We start from the raw sequence: 26,260 nt of genomic DNA on the forward strand, positions 1-26,260 counted from the left end.
TAGGTTTCTCAAGAGGCAGGATGGTGTTTTTAGATGAGATTAAATCCGAGGTCAGGGGCTGCAGCCGAGAGGAGCAAGGAGTGGCGGCTGCATGGGCACAGGGACGCCAAGAGGAGCTACTCCATGTTCAAGGTCAGGAGGGGTGGCCATGAAGAGATATCCCTCGTCTAAGGTAAGGAGCAGTGGCTGCACTTTGCTGGAGCAGCCGTGAAGAGATATCCAACGTACAAGGTAAGAGAAACCCAAGTAAGATGATTGGTGTTGTGAGAGGGCATCAGAGGGCAGACACACTGAAACCATAATCACAGAAAACTAATCAATCTGATCACATGGACCACAGCCTTGTCTAACTTAATGAAATTAAGCCATGCCATGTGGGGCCACCCAAGACGGGCGGGCATGGTGGAGAGGTCTCACAGAATGTGGTCCACTGGAGAAGGGAATGGCAAACCACTTCAGTATTCTTGCTTTGAGAACCCCATGAACAGTATGAAAAGGCAAAATGATAGGATACTGAAAGAGGAACTCCCCAGGTCGGTAGGTGCCCAATATGCTACTGGAGATCAGTGAAGAAATAACTCCAGAAAGAATGAAGGGATGGAGCCAAATCAAAAACAATACCCAGTTGTGGATGTGACTGGTGATAGAAGCAAGGTCCGATGCTATAAAGAGCAATATTGCATAGGAACCTGGAATGTCAGGTCCATGAATCAAGGCAAATTGGAAGTGGTCAAACAGGAGATGGCAAGAGTGAACGTCGACATTCTAGGAATCAGCGAACTAAAATGGACTGGAATGCTGCTGCTGCTGCTGCTAAGTCATATCTGACTCTGTGCGACCCCATAGACAAGAGCCCACCAGGCTTCCCCATCCCTGGGATTCTCCAGGCAAGAACACTGGAGTGGGTTGCCATTTCTTCTCCAATGCATGAAAGTGAAAAGTGAAAGTGAAGTCGCTCAGTTGTGTCCAACTCTGTGCAACCCCATGGACTGTCACCTACCAGGCTCCTCCATCCATGGGATTTTCCAGGCAAGAGTACTGGAGTGGGGTGCCATTGCCTTCTCCGATGGACTGGAATGGGTGAATTTAACTCAGATGACTTTTTTATCTACTACTGTGGGCAGGAATCCCTTAGAAGAAATGGAGTAGCCATCATGGTCAACAAAAGAGTCTGAAATGCAGTACTTGGATGCAGTCTCAAAAATGACAGAATGATCTCTGTTCATTTCCAAGGCAAACCATTCAATATCACAGTAATCCAAGCCTATGCCCCAACCAGTAACGCTGAAGAAGCTGAAGTTGAACGGTTCTATGAAGACCTACAAGACCTTTTAGAACTAACACCCCAAAAAGATGTCCTTTTCATTATAAGGGACTGGAATGCAAAAGTAGGAAGTCAAGAAACACCTAGGGTAGCAGGCAAATTTGGCCTTGGAATACAGAATGAAGCAGGGCAAAGACTAATAGAGTTTTGCCAAGAGAATGCAGTGGTCATAGCAAACACCCTCTTCCAACAACACAAAAGAAGACTCTACACATGGACATCACCAGATATCAACACTGAAACCAGATTGATTATATTCTTTGCAGCCAAAGACGGAGAAGCTCTATATAGTCAGCAAAAACAAGACCGGGAGCTGACTGTGGCTCAGATCATGAACTCCTTATTGTCAGATTCAGACTGAAATTGAAGAAAGTAGGGAAAACTACTAGACCATTCAGGTATGACCTAAATCAAATCCCTTATGATTACACAGTGGAAGTGAGAAATAGATTTAAGGGCCTAGATCTGATAGATAGAGTGCCTGATGAACTATGGAATGAGGTTCGTGACACTGTACAGGAGACAGGGATCAAGACCATCCCCAAGGAAAAGAAATGCAAAAAAGCAAAATGGCTGTCTGGGGAGGCCTTACAAATAGCTGTGAAAAGAAGAGAAGCGAAAAGCAAAGGAGAAAAGGAAAGATATAAGCATCTGAATGCAGAGTTCCAAAGAATAGCAAGAAGAGATAAGAAAGCCTTCCTCAGTGATCAATGCAAAGAAATAGAGGAAAACAACAGAGTGGGAAAGACTAGAGATCTCTTCAAGAAAATTAGAGATACCAAGGGAACATTTCATGCAAAGATGGGCTCGATAAAGGACAGAAATGGTAGGGACCTAACAGAAGCAGAAGATATTAAGAAGAGGTGGCAAGAATACACAGAAGAACTGTACAAAAAAGATCTTCACAACCCAGATAATCATGATGGTGTGATCACTCACCTAGAGCCAGATATCCTGGAATGTGAAGTCAAGTGGGCCTTAGGAAGCATCACAATGAACAAAGCTAGTGCAGTGATGGAACTCCAGTTGAGCTATTTCAAATCCTCAGAGATGATGCTGTGAAAGTGCTGCACTCAATACGCCAGCAAATTTGGAAAACTCAGCAGTGGCCACAGGACTGGAAAAGGTCAGTTTTCATTCCAATCCCAAAGAAAGGCAATGCCAAAGAATGCTCAAATTACTGCACAATTGCACTCATCTCACACGCTAGTAAAGTAACGCTCAAAATTGTCCAAGCCAGGCTTCAGCAATACGTGAACTGTGAACTTTCAGATGTTCAAGCTGGTTTTAGAAAAGGCAGAGGAACCACAGATCAAATTGCCAACATCCACTGGATTATGGAAACAGCAAGAGAGTTCCAGAAAAACATCTATTTCTGCTTTATTGACTATGCCAAAGCCTTTGACTGTGTGTGGATCACAATAACCTGTGGAAAATTCTAAAAAAGATGGAAACACCAGACCACCTAACCTGCCTCTTGAGAAACCTATATTCAGGTCAAGAAGCAACAGCTAGAACTGGACATGGAACAACAGACTGGTTCCAAATAGGAAAAGGAGTTCGTTAAGGCTGTATATTGTCACCCTGTTTGTTTAACTTATATGCAGAGTACATCATGAGAAACGCTGGACTGGAAGAAGCACAAGCTGGAATCAAGATTGCCAGGAGAAATATCAATAACCTCAGATATGCAGATGACACCACCCTTAGATATGCAGAAAGTGAAGAGGAACTAAAAAGCCTCTTGATGAAAGTGAGAGAGGAGAGTGAAAAAATTGGCTTAAAGCTCAACATCCAGAAAATGAAGATCATGGTATCTGGTCCCATCACTTCATGGGAAATAGATGGGGAAACGGTGGAAATAGTGTCAGATTTTATTTTCTTGGGCTCCAAGATCACTGCAAATGGTGATTGCAGCCATGAAATTAAAAGACGCTTACTCCTTGGAAGAAAAGTTATGACCAACCTGGGTAGCATATTGAAAAGCAGAGGTGTTACTTTGCCAACAAAGGTCTGTGTAGTCAAGGCTATGGTTTTTCCAGTGGTCATGTATGGATGTGAGAGTTAGACTGTGAAGAAAGCTGAGCGCCAAAGAATTGATGCTTTTGAACTGTGGTGTTGGAGAAGACCCTTGAGAGTCCCTTGGACTTCAAGGAGATCCAACCAGTCCATTCTAAAGGAGATCAGTCGTGGGTGTTCATTGGAAGGACTGATGCTAAAGCTGAAACTCCAATACTTTGGCCACCTCATGCAAAGAGTTGACTCATTGGAAAAGACTCTGATGCTGGGAGGGATTGGGGGCAGGAGGAGAAGGGGACGACAGAGGATGAGATGCTGCATGGCATTACCGACTCTATGGACATGAGTTTGAGTGAACTCCGGAAGTTGGTGATGGACAGGGAGGCCTGGTGTGCTGTGATTCATGGGGTCGCAAAGAGTTGTACATGACTGAGTGACTGAACTGAACTGAACTGAACTGAATATTTAAATTGGTAGACTAGGGACTCCCTGGTGGTCCAGTGGTTAAGAATCTGCCTTGCAACGCAGGGAACACAGGTTTGATGTCTGGTTGAGGGACTGGGATCCTACCTGCTGTGGAGCAATTAAGCCTGGACACCGTAACTACTGAGCCTTCACTCTCTGGAACCTGTGGGCCACAACTAGAGAGCAAAAGATCCCACATGATGCAATAAAGATCCCGTGTGCAGCAACTAACACCGATGCAGCTAAATAACTAAATAAATATTTAAAAGAAATAAAGTGGTAGACTAAGTAAAACAAGTCACCCTCCCTATGTGGGTGGGCCTCATCCAACTGGTTGAACAAAAAGCCTGGATCTCACCCAAATAAGAGAAGGCCTTCAAACTGGGACACTGTTTTTTTCCTGTCTTTGGACTTGAACTGAAATATTGGCTCTTCCTGGGTCATGAGCCTGCAAGACTTTATACAGTAACCACACTATTGGCTCTCCCGGGTCTCTGGTATTGGATCTGGCTGAGAGTGTCCCAGGAGTATTTGGTAAGTCTCAGAGCTGGTGATCAAGGCATGGCAGGAAGAGGCCTGGACTTGGACTCAGAGGAACCGTGTTCAAAGCTCTGCAGAGGCACTTGCTGCCTGGATAGACTTGGGTCATGCTACGCAGTCTCTCTGAGATGAGCCTCTGCCTTCTCATCTGTAAAATGAGCATAGCAACACCATTTTCAGGTTCATCCCAGGGATGCTGGGAGCATTAAACTAAATCACATTTCCTTAAGAGTGTTCTACTAAAAGCTGGTCTTGTAGAATGGGACTAGGTTAAAAAAAAAAATCTACTACCCTTTCGATCTGGGAAATACTGGGTTACACAATGTTAAACAATTCTTTTTTTCTGAATCTTCTAGAATCTATAGTGAGATCCTTAGCATTCTGTGCCTGCAAAATGAAGATACCAGGCAGTGCTAACCAAATGTATTTGAACACAGCACTCGTTTTCCAAAAGAATTACATGGGATTTGTGTTAAATAATGAATTAGATAGTTCAAGTACAAATCCCTGCCCATAGATCCTGGCAGACCACCCACATGTAATCAGTACACGTAGACTCTGAATCAGATCATTACACACCAGTCATGGCAGCAAGCCACAATGGGACAGGCCAGGACTGAAATCACAGATGGCCAGCATTTGGGTAACAGAGTAAGTCTTCTGCTGCTAAATGTGCCTGTCCTGTGGATAAATGAGGGGCCTATCACGTAATGCTATGATAGACTATATTATGAGGCCATTAGGCCAGACCACACTCCAGTAGGAAGGGAAGGAGGGTCACTCTTGAGAAGAGAGGCTAGTCTCATACCTTTCACCCAGTAAGAGCCAGGGAAATGGCATCCTGAAGGCAGTCCTTAGCCAAAAAAGGAGAGAATTGCTAGTCTTTTTTGGATCCCTCTGAAGCTCAACCTCATGGTCTCAACCATGAGCAAGTCAAGGAGGCATCCCCTGCAAGATATCCCAACCTAAAGGAACATGTTCCTTTTTTCTTGATATTCCTCTTTTTCTTGATATTTTTGTTTAAAAGAAATCTAGCCTTGGGGGATGGCAGTGAAGGAGCCTCCAGCTGTGCTGCAGGGACCTGAGATGAGTGCTCAGCTCCTGGATCAGGAGAGGCAGAGAACCATGTGAGGCCAGTGTGATCGCATCTAGTATGACACTGGGGTGAGTCCCTGGTTCACATCCCTGGTCCTTTTGATGCCAAAGGCTCAGCTTCTCAGTACACTGGTGACTGCTGAACCAAACCCTGGGGACAGAGTTTTGGGTGAAGCAGATAAGGATATCTTTATTGCTTTGCCAGGGAAAGGAGGTAGCAGCTGGCTAATGCCCTCAAAAATATGTGTCCCTGCTTGGGGAAGATAGTGAGAAGTTTTATAGTAATTGCTCAAAGAGGGCATGATCAGCTCATGGACATTCTTCTGATGGGTTAGTATTGAGACAAGTGGGAGTCAACATTATCAACCTTCAGATCCAACTGATCTGGAGTCTACATGCTTGTGGGCAGCACACCATAACTGTCTCACCTGGAGGGGCTTTCAGTATCTGTAAAATAGGTCAAAGATACTGTTGTGTATATTCATTGCTGGGTAAACAGAATCTTGTCCCAAGTCTGCTCTTGGCTGTTTGTTTACTTCTCCCTGGTCTCATATCCCCTCCTTTCCCTAATGAACAACTGCTTCAATCTGCCCATTGGAACTCAGGGAAAGTCATGGAGGATGAATGAAGGCTGTTTCCTATAATCAAGTGAATGGAGGACATAGCAAGGTTTTCTGCCCAGGAACCCCACAGGGCCCTGCATAGTATCACTTTCCTGGGGACTGACCTTGATTCCTAGAGGTAGACCCCAGTAGCCAAGTCTTTACTTGGAAACATGAACCAGAGCTAATTTTTTCAGAGGTGAATGCCTAAATGAAGCTAAGCTAATCAGATTGCTTCTCCAGGGAATATGGAGTTTTGAGTTAGGAGAAATAGACAGTGAGGGAGCCACAGAGTGTCCTAAATTGCAGGTCCAGGAACTCCTGAAGTTGAGATCTTCCTTACTTCTCACCCTCCTGGTGCTTTATTTTTAAACTTAGAACTTCCCAGTAAAATTTTCTTTTTACTTAAACTAGATAAAGTCCATTTCTTTCTCTTTCACCAAATAAGTCTTCATTAATACATGATGGCAGTAGTCATCCTTTGTGAAAGTGCCCCAAGGGCAAGGCAAAAGGTAGAGAATAAGAATGACAGCTGGTAAACTTGATAACCCTCCCATCTGTAGGTTTACCATACAATGCTGAGCTGGGAGGCTCACCTAACTGAAAAGGGGGCCTGCTTATCACTTGTGAGATTGGGTTATATCTCACAGCTCAGAGTCTTGGGAGATGGGATGAGGCAGGAGCCTTGATGGACAAGCAGATGAGCACCAAGCAAAACACAAGCCTCACACTGTGATCTCCCAGTCTTCCTCTCCACAGTGTCACACCCCTGGGGCCTCTGCTCAACTCCTGAGCTGCCAAGAAGAAAGGGCAGCAGTGAAATACGAAGTAGGTCAGGGGCCCACAGCCCTCATCCTGCACGTAGCAGCATGTGGGGGTGGAGGAAAGGGTGTTTGTTTGTCTGTTTCTTCATGGCAACTCACAAACCTACTCCAATACAGATAAAAATGAAATGCACGAAATCTTTCCTAACTTTCTGACTCAGAAATGTTACTAAATGTGTATATCAGATGGAGACAGAATCCCCAAATCCTACTTGTGTGTTAGTCGCTTAGTCATGTCCAACTCTTTGTGACCCCATAGACTGTAGCCCACCAGGCTCCTCTGTCCATGGGATTCTCCAGGCAAGAATACTGAAGTGGGTTGCCATTTCCTTCTCCAGGGGATCTTCCCGCCCCAGGGATTGAACCCAGGGCCTCCTGCATCCTACTTACCAGCCCCTAAACACTGTTTCCTACCTGTTGGACTAGGCTTCCAGGCAGAAAGATCTCCCACAGGTCACCGAAATGGGCTTTCCCTATTGCTCAGTATTTATTTTCTTTCTTTCTTTTTTAAAAAAGTTATTTATTTTGGCTGCACTGGGTCTTCACTGTTGCACTCAGTCTTCAGTTACAGCTCTTGGGTTTCTCTAGTTGTTGCATGAGGACTCTAGGGCACGCAGGCTCAGTAGTGGAGATACACTGACTTAGTTGTGGCATGTGGGATCTTAGCTCCCCATGGACCACTGGACCACCGAGGAAGTCCCAGTCTTTTCTAAAATAAGCTAACTGGAAATCCAGTGCATACTCACCTTTCCCATATCTCCTCAGCTTAAAGGAACCAAGCACACCTGGAGATGCTTGGTCAAAATTTATGATAGATTATTGATTAACTAACCCACTCCTATCCTCTCTCTAGTACCCTCTCCCATCCCTCTCCTCAGTTACCCCTGTGACAGGACATGACTGGGTGTCCCAGGATCAAAGACAAAGCTACAATTCCTATGGGGTGCCTACTTCTGATGGGCTGAGACCATGATTCAGAAAGAAGGGCATGGATAGATTGGCCTATCAATCGGGAATAAGAGAGAATTGGTCATGCATTCCGAAGTAGATCTATTGTCTGGTCCCAGTAAACACTGTCTGATTATACTGGTTTACTTAGCAGTTGGGGCTTCCCAGGTGGCACAGTGGTAAAGAATCCACCTGCCAATGAGGGAGATGTAGATTCAATCCCTGGGTCAGGAAGAGTTCCTGGAGTAGGAAATGGCAACCCACTTCAGTATCCTTGCCTGGAAAATTCCCTGAACAGAGGAGACTGGCAGGTGATAGTCCATGGGGTCACAAAGAGTCAGACATGATGGAGTACACACACACACACACACACACAAACACACACACACACACAAAGGGGAAGGTAATTCTTAATGAACATTTCTAGGAGGGCCCCAGGTTTAGGTTTACCCGTATGTTTATCCCCTGACTTTAGCTGTGCTTAAAAACTGGTTGGAAGTGTGGGGGGTGTGAAGGTAGAGGGAATGAAGGCAAGTGTAGAACAGAGAGAATTCAGAGGTACAGTGTAAGGGTCAAAAGAATTTGTCACCAAACTTTGCAAAAGAAATAAAAATGTCTCCTTTCTTTGCTTTTTAATCCACCTTAACTGAGTGTGGGCTTCATATAAATTTATTTTCTTAACCTGTATTTGGAAAAATCATAGGTTGCTAGAAGAAGAAGGAAAACAAGTAAAAATAAATCATCCCCACCTCTTCATTCCCTGCCTATTGCATTTTCACGCTGAGGGGAAGATGGGGACAAAGCTATTAAATTATTCCAACTCCTACTTCAAAGCTCCTGTATCAGGACATGTCTTAGTCAATTTGGACTGCTACAACAAAATATCATAGACTGGGTGGTTTCAATACAAATATTTATTTCTTGTGGTTCTGGAGTCTACCACCAGGGTGCCAGTACGGGTGGGTTCTGGTGAAGACTTGCTTCCTCGTTTGTAGATGGCTGTCTTCTTGCAGAGAGTAGAGAGAGGAAGCAAACTCTGTAATGTCTCTTAGAAGGGCACTAATCCTACTCATGAGGGCTCCGCCCTCATGACCTAATACTCTCCCAAAGGCCCCACCTCCTAATACCATCATGTTAGACATGATGTTAGATTTCAGCATATGAATTTGGGAGGATACAAACATTCAGTTCATAGCAAAAGATGTCTGTGGCCTTGGCCTCAGGCTTCTTCATGTAAAGTCCTTGGAGTACTGCTTGACTGGCACATAACAAGTACTGTAGACTCATTTGAGTCTTGTAGTAGTATTTGCAGGGCTTCCCGGGGGGTAGAGAATCCACCTGCCAATACAGGAGATGCAAGAGATGTGGGTTCGATCCCTGGGTCAGGAAGATCCCTTGGAGTAGGAAATGGCAACCTACTCCAGTGTTCTTGCCTGGGAAATCCCATGAACAGAGGAGCATGGTGAGCTATAGCCTATGGGGTCACAAGAGTCGAACATGACTGAACACTCTTGCACAGTAGTATTTGCATTAGTGCTTATATCTTCAATGTAGAATTTTTGGTCCATAAACCAGTTAACCATAACCATAACCATAAACCACCTTCTCTCATGTCCTTGCCCTCAATATCATCCAGGGGCTTATGGCCTATAGATATTTATTCAGGATGTTTTGATTAAAATCATTGCTTCCAAAGAAGAGTTGGAAAGATTCACTTTTTAATGTAACTCTTGGAGAAGGAATTTAATCAAATTACTCTCAACTCTTTTTGTGTGTGGTTATTTACCTAAAGGATTTTTAAATTTTTGTTTATTTTTAATTGAAGGATAATTACAATATTGTGTTGGTTTCTACCATGGATCAGCCATAGGTATATATATTTCCTCTACACTCAAATCTTAATGACGAGAGAAAGAAAAATGTGCAGGCAGTCGTCACTCCTGTCCTTTCTAACATTTCATCCATTTTCTGGCCTGATGGAGCTGACAAACCCCTATATTTCACTTTTCACTTCATTGATGCACTCACTCAACAGTCTTCCTGCTGATTCATTGATTTCAAAGTGAACTTGTCAACATTGTGCCTTACTGATTCAGGAACATTGGGTGGAAAAAGAAGGTAAGTGGTGGCCACACCGTGATGGGAGAAGAAAAAAAATGATTCATTTCTTGCTGTTCTCCTTTCAATGACATTTCCAGGACTGCAATGTGGCTAAAAGCTGAGGCAGCCTACATGTGGTCAAAGACATGTTTGTGTGCTTCGTTATTGCAGAGGATCACAGACCTCGACAGGAGAGGCCCTGTCCCATTTAGGACGAGCAGTTCGCAACAATCAGGGAGTAAATGCAAAACAATGGAAAAGGCAGCTGTTAATGAAGCAAATACAAAGCAAAGTTCAAGAGGGTTCTGCAATAGATTTCAAGCCTGAACTATCAAACTTTATTCACTCCCCATAAGTCTGGATTTCTTCAACCTGAAAATATAAATTAGGTCACTTTTCTATAATTTATAATGACTTCAAGCCTCCCTTTCCAGGGAACCCTCAAAGGTGTTGGTATTTTATGTGCTTTCCTAAATCAGTTGCTCTCTGCCTCCTCAGGCTCAGGTCATCAATCTCCTCTCTGCCCACAGGCCCCTTAGCCCACATGCCAGTTATCTTTCATCCTTCCAGGTGCCCTGCCCCGTGGTGAATGCTGCTTCATTGAGCCCTCAGGGCTGGGTTGGGGAGGGACAGGAAGAAAGGAACTTGTTTCATCCTAGCCCCCTGTTGTCAAGTGTTCAAGGCTGTTTCCTTTGCACAGGTGAGACCAAAGCTGTGATTTCTGACAAGACTTAGTTTAGGGAAGGGAATTATAACCTTGCTGGTCTATAAGCAATCCATGCACCAGAAGTCACAGCATCACCTGGGAATGTGCCAGCAATTCTGTATCTCAGGTCCAACCTCTGCCCTCTTAAAACACAATCTGCATCTTAACAAGCTCCTCGGGCAGTCCATTTGCATATCAAAGTTAGAGAAGTATGAATTTCAACATAGGAACTTTCATCTGCATGCCAGATATCTACCATTCACCTCTCCACCCTTTTCTCTTCCGAGATGCTGAACTCTACAGACCTCAACCACAGGGCTCCAGTGCTGTCTGGCTGCTGGTTCACTTTGGCTAATGAAAAGCCCCTAGCAGGAGATCAGAGGAAGGGGGACAAGGCCTGTTTCAGGCTGGCTGTCACCCTCTCCATTGCTAACTTGCCTTGAGGCTCAGACAAAGAAGTCTGGTTTGTTCTATCCAAGATCTTCTGTTGAGAATTCAATTTCCTTCCCCAGGAACTGCCTGCTTTCATGTACTATTAGTAGTGTGAATATCCACTCTTCTCAACCACTATTACGCTTTCTCCTTTAGTCCCAATGGGGTAATAATGCTAAAACATAGTGGTCCAACATTTGCACATTTTCCAGCATCCAGACGGTCTTCCCTGGTGGCTCAGCGGTAAAGAACCCCCCTGCAATGCAGGAGACTTGGGTTTGATCCCTGGGTAGAGAAGATCCCCTGGAGTAGGAAATGGAAACCCACTCCAGTATTCTTGCCTGGAAAATTCCATGGACAGAGGAGCCTGGCAGGCTATAGTCCACGGGGTCACAAAAGACTTGGACACGACTGAGCGACTAAGTGACGACAATAACAGCAGCATCCAGACATCTGCAGTCCTGTCCCAACTGATCAGTAAAAACTGTAGATCCTGCCCTTTGAGCAGTGTGTCCTCTAGCATGAGGGCTGGGTCTGCACGTCCTTCTAGTCAACGTATCCATCTTAACCCTCAATCTCCTGCAAAATTACTCAAATAAGAATAGATACTTTTCCTATTTTCCTAAAACACCACTATTTTTGAGAGCTATAGAAGGGCCTCTGCTCTTGCCTATTTAAGATCCACTCTCCAAATCAGGAGCCAGAAGGCTCTTCCTAAACCATCCATCAGACCTCATTATCTTTCTGCATAAAAGCTTTACATGGATTTCGCTTGGACTGAAAACACAAACTATGGTGTGGCAGGTGAGTTTCCCCAGAAAGTAAACCCTGAGATGGAGGATGATGTACAGAATTATTTGGGTAGTACTCTCAGGATCAGCTCCGGTGAAGGATGTGAAGGAAGGAAGATTGGACAGAGAGAAACTAGGCTGCAATGAAACCACAACAGAAGCCTCAGTTGAGCAAGAGCCAGGAGGATGGTGCAGAGTGGCCTTTATTGAAGCAAACGGGGTTGAGCCTTTGTATTTCAGTGCCTACTCTTAGGAAGATAGCACAACCTTGGAGTTCCAGGCTCTCTTCAGCCAAGGGCAGCTGCTGAAACCCGCACGCCCTAGAGCCCATTCTCTGTAACAAGAGAAGCCCGTGCATCGCAACTAGAAAAAACCCCACACAGTGAAGACTCAGCACGGCCAAAAATAAATAAATAAATTTAAAATGTCTACTAAAGATAAAGACTTTGTTGTTCTTCTTTACCCCTTTTCCCTAGAGCCTAGCATAGTGATGGAAACACAGTAGGTGCGTGAATGAGTGAATAAGCAGTGTATTCTAAATTTGAGTACTTTTTATACTTTTCTGCCTCTGGAGATATAGCTTTCTCTGACAGGAGTGCATTCACTGTTTTTCCTCCTAACAAATTTCTACATGGCTCAAATGTCAACCTTTCTGTAAAACATTGCACATCTACCCCTGTGACACTGCCCTCGTCCTTATCCTGTCACTCTAAGCTCTCTGTGTCCAGTTCTACACTAAGCAACGAGGAGGCCACAAGAATAGCACAAACTTTTATTGAACGCCTACTATGAGCCCAGTATTGTTCTATGTGAATGAAACAGACAAGATCTTTGCTTTTGTGAATTTATATTCTAGTTGGGGGAAATGGTCATAAACAAAATAAGTCAGTTATATACTATAGCACGAATGATAGAGGACACTACATATTATTACAAAAATTAAAGAGAGTCATTAGAAGAGAAGACCTTATTGAGACCTGGAAAGGTATAGCAAAGAGTTCTGTGGATATTTGAGTACAAGCTATTCTAAGCAAAGACCAAAAACAATGACCTTGTGGTCAGAGTTCACTTGGCTTCTCTAAGCAGCAGCAAGGAAGCCAGTGAATTAAGAACAATGTGAGTGAGTGGAAGTAGTAGAAGACATTTAAGAGGTAATAGGAGTCAGATTGATGGTGGGGTCGGGCAGGGAGTGGCTTGTAGGTCAAAATCAGGGAGATGGGAGCCATCAAAGGTCCTGACATGAGTTTTGGGAACAGGTTGTAGGGAGAGAGCAAGAGTGAAAGCTGGGGAACCTTTGGGGGCCACAGAAGTGACCCAGGTGAGAGATGATGGCAGCTTGGACATAAAGGCATCAGTGGAGGTGGTGAGAAATGGTCAGGCTCTGGATATATTTTGAAGACAGAGCTATCAAGGTCTGTTCTTGGACTGCACATGAGGTGAGCATGAGTCGACAATGATTCTTGGGTTTCTCATCTAAGTATGGTATGACCATTCCCTGAGATGGGTAAGATGGCAGGAAGGTTGATGAAGAGGAGAGGAGAAATCAGGACTGTGGTGAGTTTGAGATATCTAATAGGCATCCAAATAGAGATTTGAAGTTACCCACAAACTAGGAGGAAAACTTAGGGTTCAAATAAAGGAAACATTTTATTAAAAATGAGTTACTGTAGCAAATGATATGATAGATCAATAAAAGGCTTTACAATAAGTGATAAAAGCAGGAAGAATTCAGCTACAGTACCAAAACATGGATTTCATGGATATGTTCTTGGAAAATACTCAAATTCTAGACAACACATGGATTTTTCTTATGTTACATGATAGCTACAGTTGGAGATAACTCTGTGTAGGAAAAATAAAAGATCAGGCTTAATGATCTTTAGATTCTTTTTTTTTCTCCTTCTCTTTCTTTTTCCTCTTTCCTCTCTCTTTTTCTCCCTCTTCCTTTCCTCTTTCAATTCTCTGTCTCCTGTCAATTCCTTAAGCTTGTCAATGGCCACTCCATACATTCTCACTACTCATCAACTAACTTATGTTGAACTCTAGTCATATGACCTAATTAAAACAAAATATATGTATTTTAAACAATTTTTTCTCCTCCAAAATCAGATTTTCCCCTATCAGTGTGTGCTTGATGGGCTAATATCTTCTGCTTCTGTTAGGACCATACCTAACAGAAGCAGAAGATATTAAGAAGAGGTGGCATGAATACACAGAAGAACTGTACAAAAAAGATCTTCATGACCCAGATAATCATGATGGTGTGATCACTCACCTAGAGCCAGACATCCTGGAATGTGAAGTCAAGTGAGCCTTAGGAAGCATCACCACGAACAAAGCTAGTGGAGGTGATGGAATTCCAGTTGAGCTATTTCAAATCCTAAAAGATGATGCTGTGAAAGTGTTGCACTCAATATGCCAGCAAATTTGGAAAACTCATCAGTGGCCACGGGACTGGAAAAGGTCAGTTTTCATTCCAATCCCAAAGAAAGGAAATGGCAAAGAATGCTCAAACTACCACACAATTGCACTCATCTCACACGCTAGTAAAGTAATGCTCAAAATTCTCCAAGCCAGGCTTCAACAATACATGAACCATGAACTTCCAAATGTTCAAGCTGGTTTTAGAAAAGACAGAGGAACCAGAGATCAAATTGCCAACATCTGCTGGATCATGGAAAAAGCAAGAGAGTTCAATAAAAACATTTATTTCTGCTTTATTGACTATGCCAAAGCCTTTGACTGTGTGGATCACAATAAACTGTAGAAAATTCTGAAAGAGATGGGAATACCAGACCACCTGACCTGCCTCTTGAGAAACCTGTATGCAGGTCAGCAAGCAACAGTTAGAACTGGACATGGAATAACAGACTGGTTCCAAATAGGAAAAGGAATACGTCAAGGTTGTATATTGTCACCCTGCTTATTTAACTTCTATGCAGAGTACATCATGAGAAACGCTGGGCTGGAGAAAGCACAAGCTGGAACCAAGATTGCTGGGAGAAATCTCAATAACCTCAGATATGCAGATGACACCACCCTTATGGCAGAAAGTGAAGAACTAAAGAGCCTCTTGATGAAAGTGAAAGAGGAGAGTGAAAAAGTTGGCTTAAAGCTCAATATTCAGAAAATGAGGATCATGGCATCCGGTCCCATCACTTCATGGCAAATAGATGGAGAAACAGTGGAAACAGTGGCTGACTTCATTTTTGGGGGCTCCAAAATTACTGCAGATGGTGACTGCAGCCATGAAATTAAAAGATGCTTACTCCTTGGAAGAAAAGTTATGACCAACCTAGGCAGCATTTTAAAAAGCAAAAACATTACTTTGCCAACAAAGATCTGTCTAGTCAAGGCTATGATTTTTCCAGTAGTCATGTATGGATGTAAGAGTTGGACTATAAAGAAAACTGAGTGCCAAAGAATTGATGCTTTTGAACTGTGATGTTGGAAAAGACTCTTGAGAGTCCCCTGGACTGCAAGGAGATCCAACCAGTCCATCCTAAAAGAAATCAGTCCTGAATATTCATTGGAAGGAGTGATGTTGAAGCTGAAACTCCAATGCTTTGGCCACCTGATGTGAAGAGCTGACTCATTGGAAAAGACCCTGATGCTGGGAAGGATTGAGGGCAGGAGGAGAAGGGGATGACAGAGGATGAGATGGTTGGATGGCATCACTGACTCAATGGGCATGAGTTTGAGTAAACTCCAGGAGTTGGTGATGGACAGGGAGGTCTGGCGTGCTGCATCCATAGGGTCTCAAAGAGTCAGATAGTAGCCTATCCCTTCTGCAGGGGATCTTCCTGACCCAGGAATTGAACGGGGGTCTCCTGCACTGCAGGTGGATTCTTTACCAGCCGAGCCACCAGAGAACCCCTGCTATCAGAGTTCTGTGAAAATAATTGGAAGAAATTAGTTAGTGCCACTTCACATTTTGAGGGGGAGGACCGGGAAGCAGAAGAGAGCATCTCACAATATACAGTTAATTAATAAAACTATTCGGAGTCTTAGAAAGACCACAGGCTGGTGTTTCCATCATGAAATAGGAAAATGGATATATTTGAAAGGACAACTGTATTATTCTTGCATATATTCACTGAGAGTTTTAAAAAAATGGTTTATAACTTTTCTAAAAGTTTTGGCAGTAAAAAAATCATTTCACATATTCTTTCATTGGTAGTAAATATACAACCAAGTTTATGTGGGCTTCCATTTTTAAATTACTGCTTATTAGAACCCACATTTGGTTCCAATCTCTTCCATTTAGAAAGATACAGTGTTTGGTTTGGCTCTTTTTTTTTTTTTTTTAAAGGAGTAGGCTTTATTAATCTAGCTCTCTAACACTAGAGGCTAAAATTCAACTGGATTATAACTAACTATATAAAGAGTGCTGCCGGCAAGCCACAAGGGGTTGGGGCCTGGCCACAGACATCCACCAAGATCAGCCTCCAAACACATAATTGGCAGGACTTTTGTCCTTTCATAGTGTTACAGAAGATAACAATGTGTTGTACAATTGATGTTATATTAAATTTGCTGAGTTACAGTACCATAAGCCTAAGTTTGTGTGTGGGTGTATGTATGAAAAAATATAGATCAAACAGCATTTATACTTAGTACTACAAATGGGCTAACAATTTAACATTAACAATCTGAGATATATTGGCAAATGTAGCATATTTATTTATTCCTTTGATAAACATGTTTTCAAATACATAATTACTGAAGGCACACATCGATTTTCCTGAGTGGTAAGAATACCATACTGAAAAAACACACTTAGTGACTGCCCTTAGAAATTTTAGTTTACTGGGAAATATGGGCAATAAAAGAAGTAATTAAAATGAGGTGCCATGAATGTTACAAAAGGAGAAATTTGGGGAACAATAGAAGTACAGAGCACAGAAACAAAAAATTCCTGTTGGAGGAAGTGATATTTTTGGCTTCATCTCAGAAATTAACTAGTGAATGTGACGTGTATGTGTCATGGTGTGGTGGGTATTGAGATCTTCTTCACACCATATTTACTTATAATTTACTATGTCTCTTTTGGAAAACATATATTGCAATTTTTTTTTTTTTTTGGTGTTGCAATTCTTTTTCTTTTTTGGAAGGAGAAACAAGAGAAATCAATGATAAGCAATGATACTGCCAACGCCCAGTTCCGTCATTTACTGTATCTACACATTTCCCTACTGATAAAAAGACACAATCTATTCTGAGAAACCAACATCTCTCCTAGAGAGGTTAACCGAAGCAGCAAAAGCTGACAGGTACAAAATAAGTCAAATATTAGGTGTGACCAGATCCTTATCCTGGACAATGTTGTGATATGGAGATTTAATTTTACCCTGCAGTTTGATGGAACTTTCATGGCCAGAGTCAATTTCAAGTAAAATTATCTGTCCCAGCTTAATCTAAGTGAAAGGAAACATTTTAGAGATTTTTGTAATGAGCACTACCTTCCAGACAGGGAGTTGGCCCACCCCTGTGGCCTGCAGGCCAAATCCTCCTTGTTTTAGCTATTTAATCACACAAAGGATCCCTGAAGGCCCACTCAGATGAGCCCAGATGAGCTCAGGGAAAACAGAGGGAGAAGAGCGAGTCTGTCCTCGGCAGGCACAGGGCGGGTCACTTGGCTTAGATGAATCTACTGGGCTTTCACATCTCTCAACCACCCCCTGTGCTCTTAGATGTCATCATTTTACCCTCCTTCTCAGAGCTGCCTTGTAAAATTCATGGGAAACTTTCAGAAGCTACTGAAGAAGTAACAGGGTAAAAAAAGCACCATAGATGTGTTCACAGCAGCTGTGAAGTAGGTTCAATTTTTAACAGCTATTCTGAATTCTCTTCTTCACATGGAAATAAAATTGGTAAATTTAAGCACTAATCTGGACATAGGAAAAGAATATTAGACACTTACAAGCAGCAAAATCATTTATGAGAGTTCTAGGTACATCATCTTATTATGCACATAATAAAAAGATGAGTTTTGAGCAAACAATTTAGTGATAATAAAACCAATAATTCCATCTGTCACTGACAAATAAACCTATGGTTTAAAAGGCCAAAAGACTAAAACAGAAAAGAAGAAAGAAGGAACTTCCCAGCAAGTTTACTGGCAAGATACACATGACTGAATTTTTTTTAAGTAGACACACATAGGTGTGGAAAGAAACTGCAGAGAGAAAGGATTAGGACAGTTCAGTTCAGTCGCTCAGTTGTGTCCAACTCTTCGCGACCCCATGGATCGCAGCATGCCAGGCCTCCCTGTTCATCACCAACTCCCAGAGTTCACTCAGACTCACGTCCATCGAGTCAGTGATGCCATCTAGCCATCTCATCCTCTGTCGTCCCCTTCTCCTCCTGCCCCCGATCCCTCCCAGCATCAGAGTCTTTTCCAATGAGTCAACTCTTCACATCAGGTGGCCAAAGTACTGGAGTTTCAGCTTCAGCATCATTCCCTCTAAAGAAATCCCAGGGCTGATCTTCAGAATGGACTGGTTGGAGAAGATCTCAAGAGTCTTCTCCAACACCACAGTTGAGAAGCATCAATTCTTCGGCGCTCAGCCTTCTTCACAGTCCAACTCTCACATCCATACATGACCACTGGAAAAACCATAGCCTTGACTAGACAGACCTTTGTTGGCAAAGTAATGTCTCTGCTTTTGAATATGCTATCTAGGTTGATCATAACTTTCCTTCCAAGGAGTAAGCATCTTTTAATTTCATGGCTGCAGTCACCATCTGCAGTGATTTTGGAGCCCCCAAAAATAAAGTCTGACACTGTTTCCACTGCTTCCCCATCTATTTCCCATGAAGTGATGGGACCGGATGCCATGATTAGGACAAAGAACCTCAAATTTCTTTAGGATCCAATCCCTCTGGTTTAATTAAAAGAAAAGATACAGAGAAAATAGTGGGGAGATGTGAATTCTGTATAAAATTTTGGATTCCCATCCAATTTAAGAAATGTTTAGAGAAGATAAATTACATTGAGTGATGCAAAGATGAGGGAGAGAAGGAAGATGGTTTAATCAGAGAGAAGGAAGAAGGGAAAGAGTCCACAGAGAGAGAAGTCTGAGAAAAGCAGAGGAGGGGCAAGTGAGGTTCTTGCTGAGGGAGTGTGTGTGTGTGTGTGTGTGTGTGCTAGTTGCTCAGTTGTATCTGACCCTTTGTGACCCCATGGACTAGTCTGTCAGGTTCCTCTTTCCATGGAATTCTCTACTCAAGAATACTGGAGTGGGTTGCCATTTCCTTCTCCAAGGGATCTTGCTGACCCAGGGATCGAACCTGCGTCTCTTGTGTCACCTCTGGTGGCAGGCAGATTCTTTACCATGTGAGCCACAAGAGAAGCCCGAGGGAATGTTAACCAACAATTATTACCAAAGGACAGTTTTTTAAGCTAGAAAATAAAAAGAAGAAAAGTCCTGCTCAGTAATTCTCAGAGATAGCCTTTAAAAACAGCGAGGTGTTCTCATGGTTCCTCTCGTGGATTTGCACTGAACTACCCCATTTATACCAGCAGTTGCACACGGGGATCTGTTGTCCAAATATGACCGGCTCCGTGTATAATTTTTCTGCGTAGTGATTTTGTATTTGTATGTTTATGGGGGGATTTTTGTCAACATTTAAATTTTGGCACTATTTACATTTTTTCTTTTTTAATAACAGATTTCTAGTTTCTGTTGAAAAAATTGAAAAATCTGGCAGGACTGATATCATTTGCCCAATTTTCCCCGATCATCACCAGCCATGTCATTTATTTCTTTTGACTGCCTCTGCAGACATTTCAGCCTGTGCTCTCCTCATCTACGCTTGTACCAGCATCAGGCATTTTCAGGACCTATTCAGAAACAGAAGGGGCCCTAGAGAGCACAGGATGACTGACTCCGAGATCTCTTTCTTACTTTCTTATTACAGAAATTTAAAAATTCTGTCAGTGCAACTAGAGATTATTATACTAACTAAAGTAAGTCAGAAAGAGAAAGACAAATACTGTATGATATTAATTATATGTGGATCTAAAATATGATGCAAAGGAACCTACCTATGAGACGGAAACAGAATCACAGAAGTAGAGAACAGACTGGTAGTTGCCAAAGGGTAGGGGGTTGGAGGAAAGATGGAGCAGAAGGTTGGGATTTAGCAGATACAAGTTTTTTCTGTATAGAATGGATAAATAACAAGGTAGGTCCTATTGTATAGCACAGAGAACTATATTCAGTATCCTGTGATAAACCATAATGGAAAAGAATATTTTAAAAAGGATATATATATATATATATATAAAAAATGCATGCATTGCATGCATACTCAGTCACTTCAGTAGTGTCTGACTCTTTGCAGCCCCCTGGACTATAGCCCGCCAGGCTCCTCTGTCCATGGGATTCTCCAGGCCAGGATACTGGAATGGGTTGCCATACTGTCCTCCAGGGGATGTTCCCAACTCAGGAATCGAACCCACATCTCCTGCATTGGCAGATGGATTCTTTAGCATTGAGCTACCAGGGAAGCCCATATATATAACTGAATCACTTTACTGGACAGCAGAAATTAACACATTATAAATCAACTATATGTCAATAAAAATATCGATAAGAAAATAATTAAAAATTCTGTCAAAATTACTTATTTGCCTATCTATTTTCCTACTAGATTTAAAACTCCACCAGAAAAAACAAACTGTTAAAAAACCTCAACCAATGTTTGATCCATCATTTCCTTCCCAGCATTTAATATAAGCAGTAAGGGATTCAATGAATCTTGAAAGCCACAGACAATCCCACAATAACCAAGCACTGGACCAGAGGCCCAAAACAGCTCAGACCAACACCCATGGAAACTCATGACTCACCGGAATACAGTCCTTCTGCCTTACGGAAACTAACTGCTTCTGTTCCGACCCACTTGATATGCAAGTCGACAACTGGAAAGGAAAATGTGAGTTTGTCAGTATGGCAAGATACTTCTGAACCAAAAGCAAAACTCCAGGATAAGAGTGAGAGGCGATAAAATAAGCTATATATTCATAGTAGAGTCAAATTTTATGCACAGCAATATAAATGTTTCACAGGGGAGGGAGTTGGGGCAGGTGGAGAAAACGTAGTTTTCATTAATGTCTATAGTGATCTCCTATTGCCTTCAACCCCCTAGTCCTGCTGATTCAGTGGAATAAATCTGTTAATAAAAAGAATGTTTTAAGAAATTATTAAAACCTCAGTCTCTTGCAATCTAAAGCAAATGCATTTGTAATTAGTCCAAAGTTTGAACACGCTATTAGACCATTTCATTTTTCTCAAGCAGTCTTCCTTCCTCCTCCTCTGTCTCAGTGTAACATCCAGACATCATGTTGCTCAGGGTCTCTGGTCACACAGCTTTCCTCTCAATCACCAGGGAATGATGTTGATGATCTCATGCAAGGTAACTGCTCTGATCTGGCCCTGGCTACTCTGAATTGTGTTGCATTCTACATTGTGGCACTCCATATTCTTGCCTGGGAAATCCCATGGGCAGAGGAGCCTGGAGGGCTACAGTCCAGGGGTGTGGCAAAAAGTCAGACACGACTGAGCACAGCACCACCACTACGTTGTGGCTAATCTTACATATCCTTTGGTTAAGTAATGGTTTTGTACTGTGTTTCTATTCTGATGCTAACCACCGTAGTTAGCACTAGATTCTACAGAATTAAGGACACAGTCCCCAACAAGACTACCTTCAGTGAAGATGCCAGTCACAAGTGCAGGGATCCCCAGGACACCACAAGCCTGACCAGCTGGCTCAAATCCTGGGAGTTCCCAAGATCTCCACTCAGGTTTGATCATTTGCTAGAATGACTAACAGAACTCAGGAAAGTGCTATACTTACAACTACAGTTTTATTATACAGGCTATAAATCTGGACTGGCTAGATGAAGAGACACTTAACATGAGGTCTGGAAGGGTCCCAAAGGCAGAGCATCTGTGCCTTCTCTCCATGGAAACCAGAGTGTGTCATCCTAATCAGTAAGTTCCACCAAGCTTAAAACTACACTTATCAAACTCGTCTTTAAATTCCATCCTCCCCTCCCCGTCTGCAACATCCACAACCACACACTTTGAAACTGTAATAAAACACTAGGTTACAAGAGAAAAGGGCTTGAAGCATATAGACAATTTTCCTCCCCAAATTGTCTAATTTTGATAAAATTAGGAGATGTAATTCGTGCTGCAATTCATGGGGTCGCAAAGAGTCGGATACGACTGAGCAAGTGAACTGAACTGAACTGAATTCATTTACATATTAGGAAATTCATTTTACAAAACGGACCCTTGAATATATCAAGTACTGGATACCTCTGTTGAGGGGAATGATGAGACTTTTACTTTTATACTGCATATAAAACATGTTTCACTTTCTTGTATTTTTGTGTTTAAAATGTTTTAAACAGATAGAAAAATTAGTCAGTCAAAATACATTCTTCCTCTTGTTTTCGAACAAGGATGTAGTTTCAAGAGGGACATAACTGGGATAATGAGAAAAGAAAAGGGTCCCATCTAGTTGCCCCAGATCAGTGCCTCTGAGACATGAGACCCAGGTCACTCTTGCATCCATAGGTTAATACAGGGGGAACACAAGTCAGGTGTTGATGCCATCAGGATTCTGATGGATTGTTAGTAGGATCAGGATGCCTTCTGCCTTCTCCCCAGACTCACAGAGCTCCTATGGACTCCTGTCTCTGAAAGTTTTCAGTCCTTCCAAGTTCTGTTGCACAATTTCTCACTCAGTCATATTCATACAACCCCAGTTCATGTTCCAAGAATTTGTCTGTTGATTTGAGTGTTTGGTTCCATAGCATACATTTTGCCATAGATGCTGTATTATAAATGATGGTTAAATCCTCAAAACTGCCCACGAAAAGCTCTTTAAAGTTAATGTATTTGAAATATATACTACAGATAGTACCATATTAACTATGCTTAACCAGCATGTATAATAACCATGTTTATAGAGAGGAAAACATATTTCATTTTGCAACTAGAGATGCCAGGATTGTACCTGGAGAGAGGAGAATTGAGAGTAAGAGGAAATTGGTCAGGGGGGAAACCGAGGACTTCATCACTTTATGGACATCAGAAGAAGTACCTGACCTGGCCATCTTTTGCCCTTAATCTGTTCATCTTTTATCCAGAAATGATAGTTTGACTTTACTTTGGAGAACTACCCCTATCCTTCTCCGTGTATGTGCTTTGGATGGTCTTACCTTCCCTATGACTCCAAGGTGGGGAATGCATGACCCAGGCAGTCCTGGCCACAATTTGCAGTTCAGCGATGGCCATGGTCTTTCTCTCCAGTTAGATCACAGACAACAGGAGGGCACATAGCATGACCTAAACACATTTGTATCTTCCAGGCGACATAGCACAGTGCGGAGTACTAACAACGCAGCCATGTCCAGGTAAGGAAGAGAAGGCAGCTGATCCGAGACCATGTGTCAGGCTTTTTACATAGCCTACTGAAGTGTTATGTAACTTCCTGGAACAATAATTGTTGCCAATTAGTGTTTTACCGGAAACCTGTTATATTCTGGAAATAAAATCTAAATAATCATATTAATTTTAAAATATTTAAGTTTTTTAATAGGACTATGATAAGAAAAATATGTAATTCTCCTTAACAATTTATAGTGGTACATAGCTCACTTGCCATAAGAAGGAACAATAATAATGTCTGCTCTACCTGACTCACAGGTTAAAAATCCTCTCTTGAGAGTTTTAAAGATTAAAAGGGATACATTTTGTGAATGAACTATGCACTATACAGATAGTATTATTATTATTATCATTACTGTTATTATTATTGCCATCTCTTATCCATTCAAATCAATTAAGACATGAAAAACAAGTCAGGACTGATTGAAGCCATGTAAGCTACAAACTTCTCTATAATTTGAGGTGAATGAATAAATTAAACCATATCTCACACACACACACACACACACAAACTCACACAACACCTGCCAAAGAATCTTAAATATGATTATTTCAGGATGAGATGGTTGGATGGCATCACCAACTCGATGGACATGAGTTTGAGCAAACTTTGGGAGCTGGTGATGGACAGGGAAGCCTGGTGTGCTGCAGTCCCATGGGGTCTCAGTCGGACATGACTGAGTGACTGAAATGAACTGAATATAAATAAAATAAGTGATAATTGTGTCCCTAGGGAAGTGATGAATTTTCTTATAATTCGGCAATGCTGCTGTTGCTGCTAAGTCGCTTCAGTCGTGTCCAACTCTGTGCGACCCCATAGACGGCAGCCCACCAGGCTCCTCTGTCCATGGGATTTTCCAGGCAAGAACACTGGAGTGGGTTGCCATTTCCTCCTCCAATGCATGAAAGTGAAAAGTCAAAGTGAAGTCGCTCAGTCGTGTCTGACTCCTAGCGACCCCATGGACTGCAGCCTACCAGGTTCCTCTGTCCATGGATTTTTCCAGGCAAGAGTACTGGAGTGGGGTGCCACTGTCTTCTCCAATTCGGCAATAGAACTCCTTAATAATAGGAATTTGCATTCATGTTGTTGGTTAACAGCTTTGCCTTAACACATGAAAGTATTCATCTCTATTCTAAACATCATTTTTTAGTAGTTGTTGTTTTTTGCCCAAATAATATATCTATTCTCTCAGATTGTTACCGGAGGATCTCTTTTAAAAACTGGCTGTGATTAGCTTGGCTTTGAGTTTGTACCGCAGGAGCCTCAGAGACCATACAGAAACCTTGATTTCCCTGGTACAAGTCTGTTCCTCATTATCTAAAATATATCCTTACTTGGAAACTACACCCACGTTCTTTCAAATATCATCCAGTCTGACACAGTATAATGATCTTCCCTATCTGAGGACACAGTAAGAGCAAGTGGCAGGAGAGGGAAAATGAATCAGTGACTTTTTGTCCCTGACTCTGCCCTGGGCATCCTGTCTCATTATCTGGGAGAAAGGGCAGAAGACTGCTTACCTCCCCATAGAGTACCTACCAACAGCTTAAAATATTCAGCCAGTGGTCTGAGCCTTACTTTCAGTGAGTTCTCAAAAAAACATGCGGCACTGGAGCACCTGAAGAACCAGCACGGTTAAACCATGGATGCTTTCAAACCAAGCATCTTGCTTTCATTTCCATTTGTTTAAAAAGTAAATCAATGAATAAATAATAAAAAGCTCCGGACAGAGCATTGTATAGCAAGGCATTTGTCAAAGAGCCAAAGAAATCTGGACATCATCAATTACACTGGAAAAGCATATTGTAATGCAGGATTAGGGCAATGAGGCCAGTACAAAACTCCAGCAGGGAAAGTCAGCATGAAATTCCACTCGTAAATTCAGCAGCAACTCTGACTATAACCAGTCCTTCAGCTATGAAATGAGAACCTCTTAGAAATCACTCTTCTTTTCATCTAGAGGCAACACGTGCTAAGTCCTTCAGTCGTGTCCGACTCTTTGTGACCCTATGGACCATAGTCCACCATGCTCCTCTGTCTAAGAGGCTTCTCCAGGCAAGAATACTGGAGTGGGTTGCCATTTCCTCCTCCAAGGGATCTTCCAGACCAATGGGTCGAATCCGTATCGCTTATGTCTCCTACACTGGCAGGCAGATTCTTTTTACCACTAGGGCCATCTGGGAACCCACCCAACTCTAATTCCAGATCTGCCCGACATGGACCAAGAAACTTGAGTAGAGCATTCCAGCAAGTGCCAAGGACAGTTCCCTACACATGGTGCACATTTGTGGCTAACTTTACATCTACCTCTCTGTTCCTAAGATTTCTTATTTAGAAAATCGCCCCATTAACACAGTAAATAACATTCCCATGCTTACACTGTGTACCACTACATCATTCTTCCTGGTTTAGAAACTATTCTCATATTCATACTCTCATGAAACATTCATATTAACTGTGGAACAAAGATGGAACAAGTGTTATTATCATGTCACAGACGAGATAAAGCTCAGGTTCATTAACTAGCAGTCACACAGCTATTAATAGTAGGTTGTGTAGCTATTTAACTCTTCATAGAGTTGTTGGATAACTTCCAAGAGAATGCACCTAAAATTACCCGGTAGGTAGGAAAGACCCCGTAAGTAGTAGTTACATGGAGAGGTAGGACACAGTAATTAAATCATAGGTTTTGAGTTTTGTATCTAGGCTTCATCACTTATCAGTGTTGTGACATTAGGAAAGCTTCTAAACCTTCTCGAATTCATTTCCCTCACCTGTGAAACAGGAATAAGAACTGCTACCTCATTCAATTGTTGTGAAAAGTAGATGAAAAACCATAGACAAAGCACACAACACATAACTCAGATTCTCCAAGCATGTTATTACCTCTGTAAGTGATAAATGTGAAAATAAAACAAGATAACTTACATGATGATAGAACA

The 26,260-nt window shown here is 42.3% G+C and overlaps 1 long non-coding RNA gene across 1 annotated transcript in view; it reads right to left on the reverse strand.

The window, feature by feature from the left end:
- Nucleotides 1–24,401, reverse strand: part of LOC132343292 (uncharacterized) — a 50,145-nt gene extending 25,744 nt beyond the window's left edge. The window contains exons 1-2 of the long non-coding RNA XR_009492031.1: nucleotides 23,089–24,401; nucleotides 20,704–20,775 (exon numbers count right to left, since the gene is read on the reverse strand). This is a non-coding gene — a long non-coding RNA (uncharacterized lncRNA). The remainder of the gene's footprint in view (nucleotides 1–20,703; nucleotides 20,776–23,088) is intronic.
- Between the last annotated feature and the right edge of the window lie 1,859 nt (nucleotides 24,402–26,260).

This window comes from Bos taurus, chromosome 2, assembly GCF_002263795.3.
Source record: "Bos taurus isolate L1 Dominette 01449 registration number 42190680 breed Hereford chromosome 2, ARS-UCD2.0, whole genome shotgun sequence".
NCBI lineage: Eukaryota > Metazoa > Chordata > Mammalia > Artiodactyla > Bovidae > Bos > Bos taurus.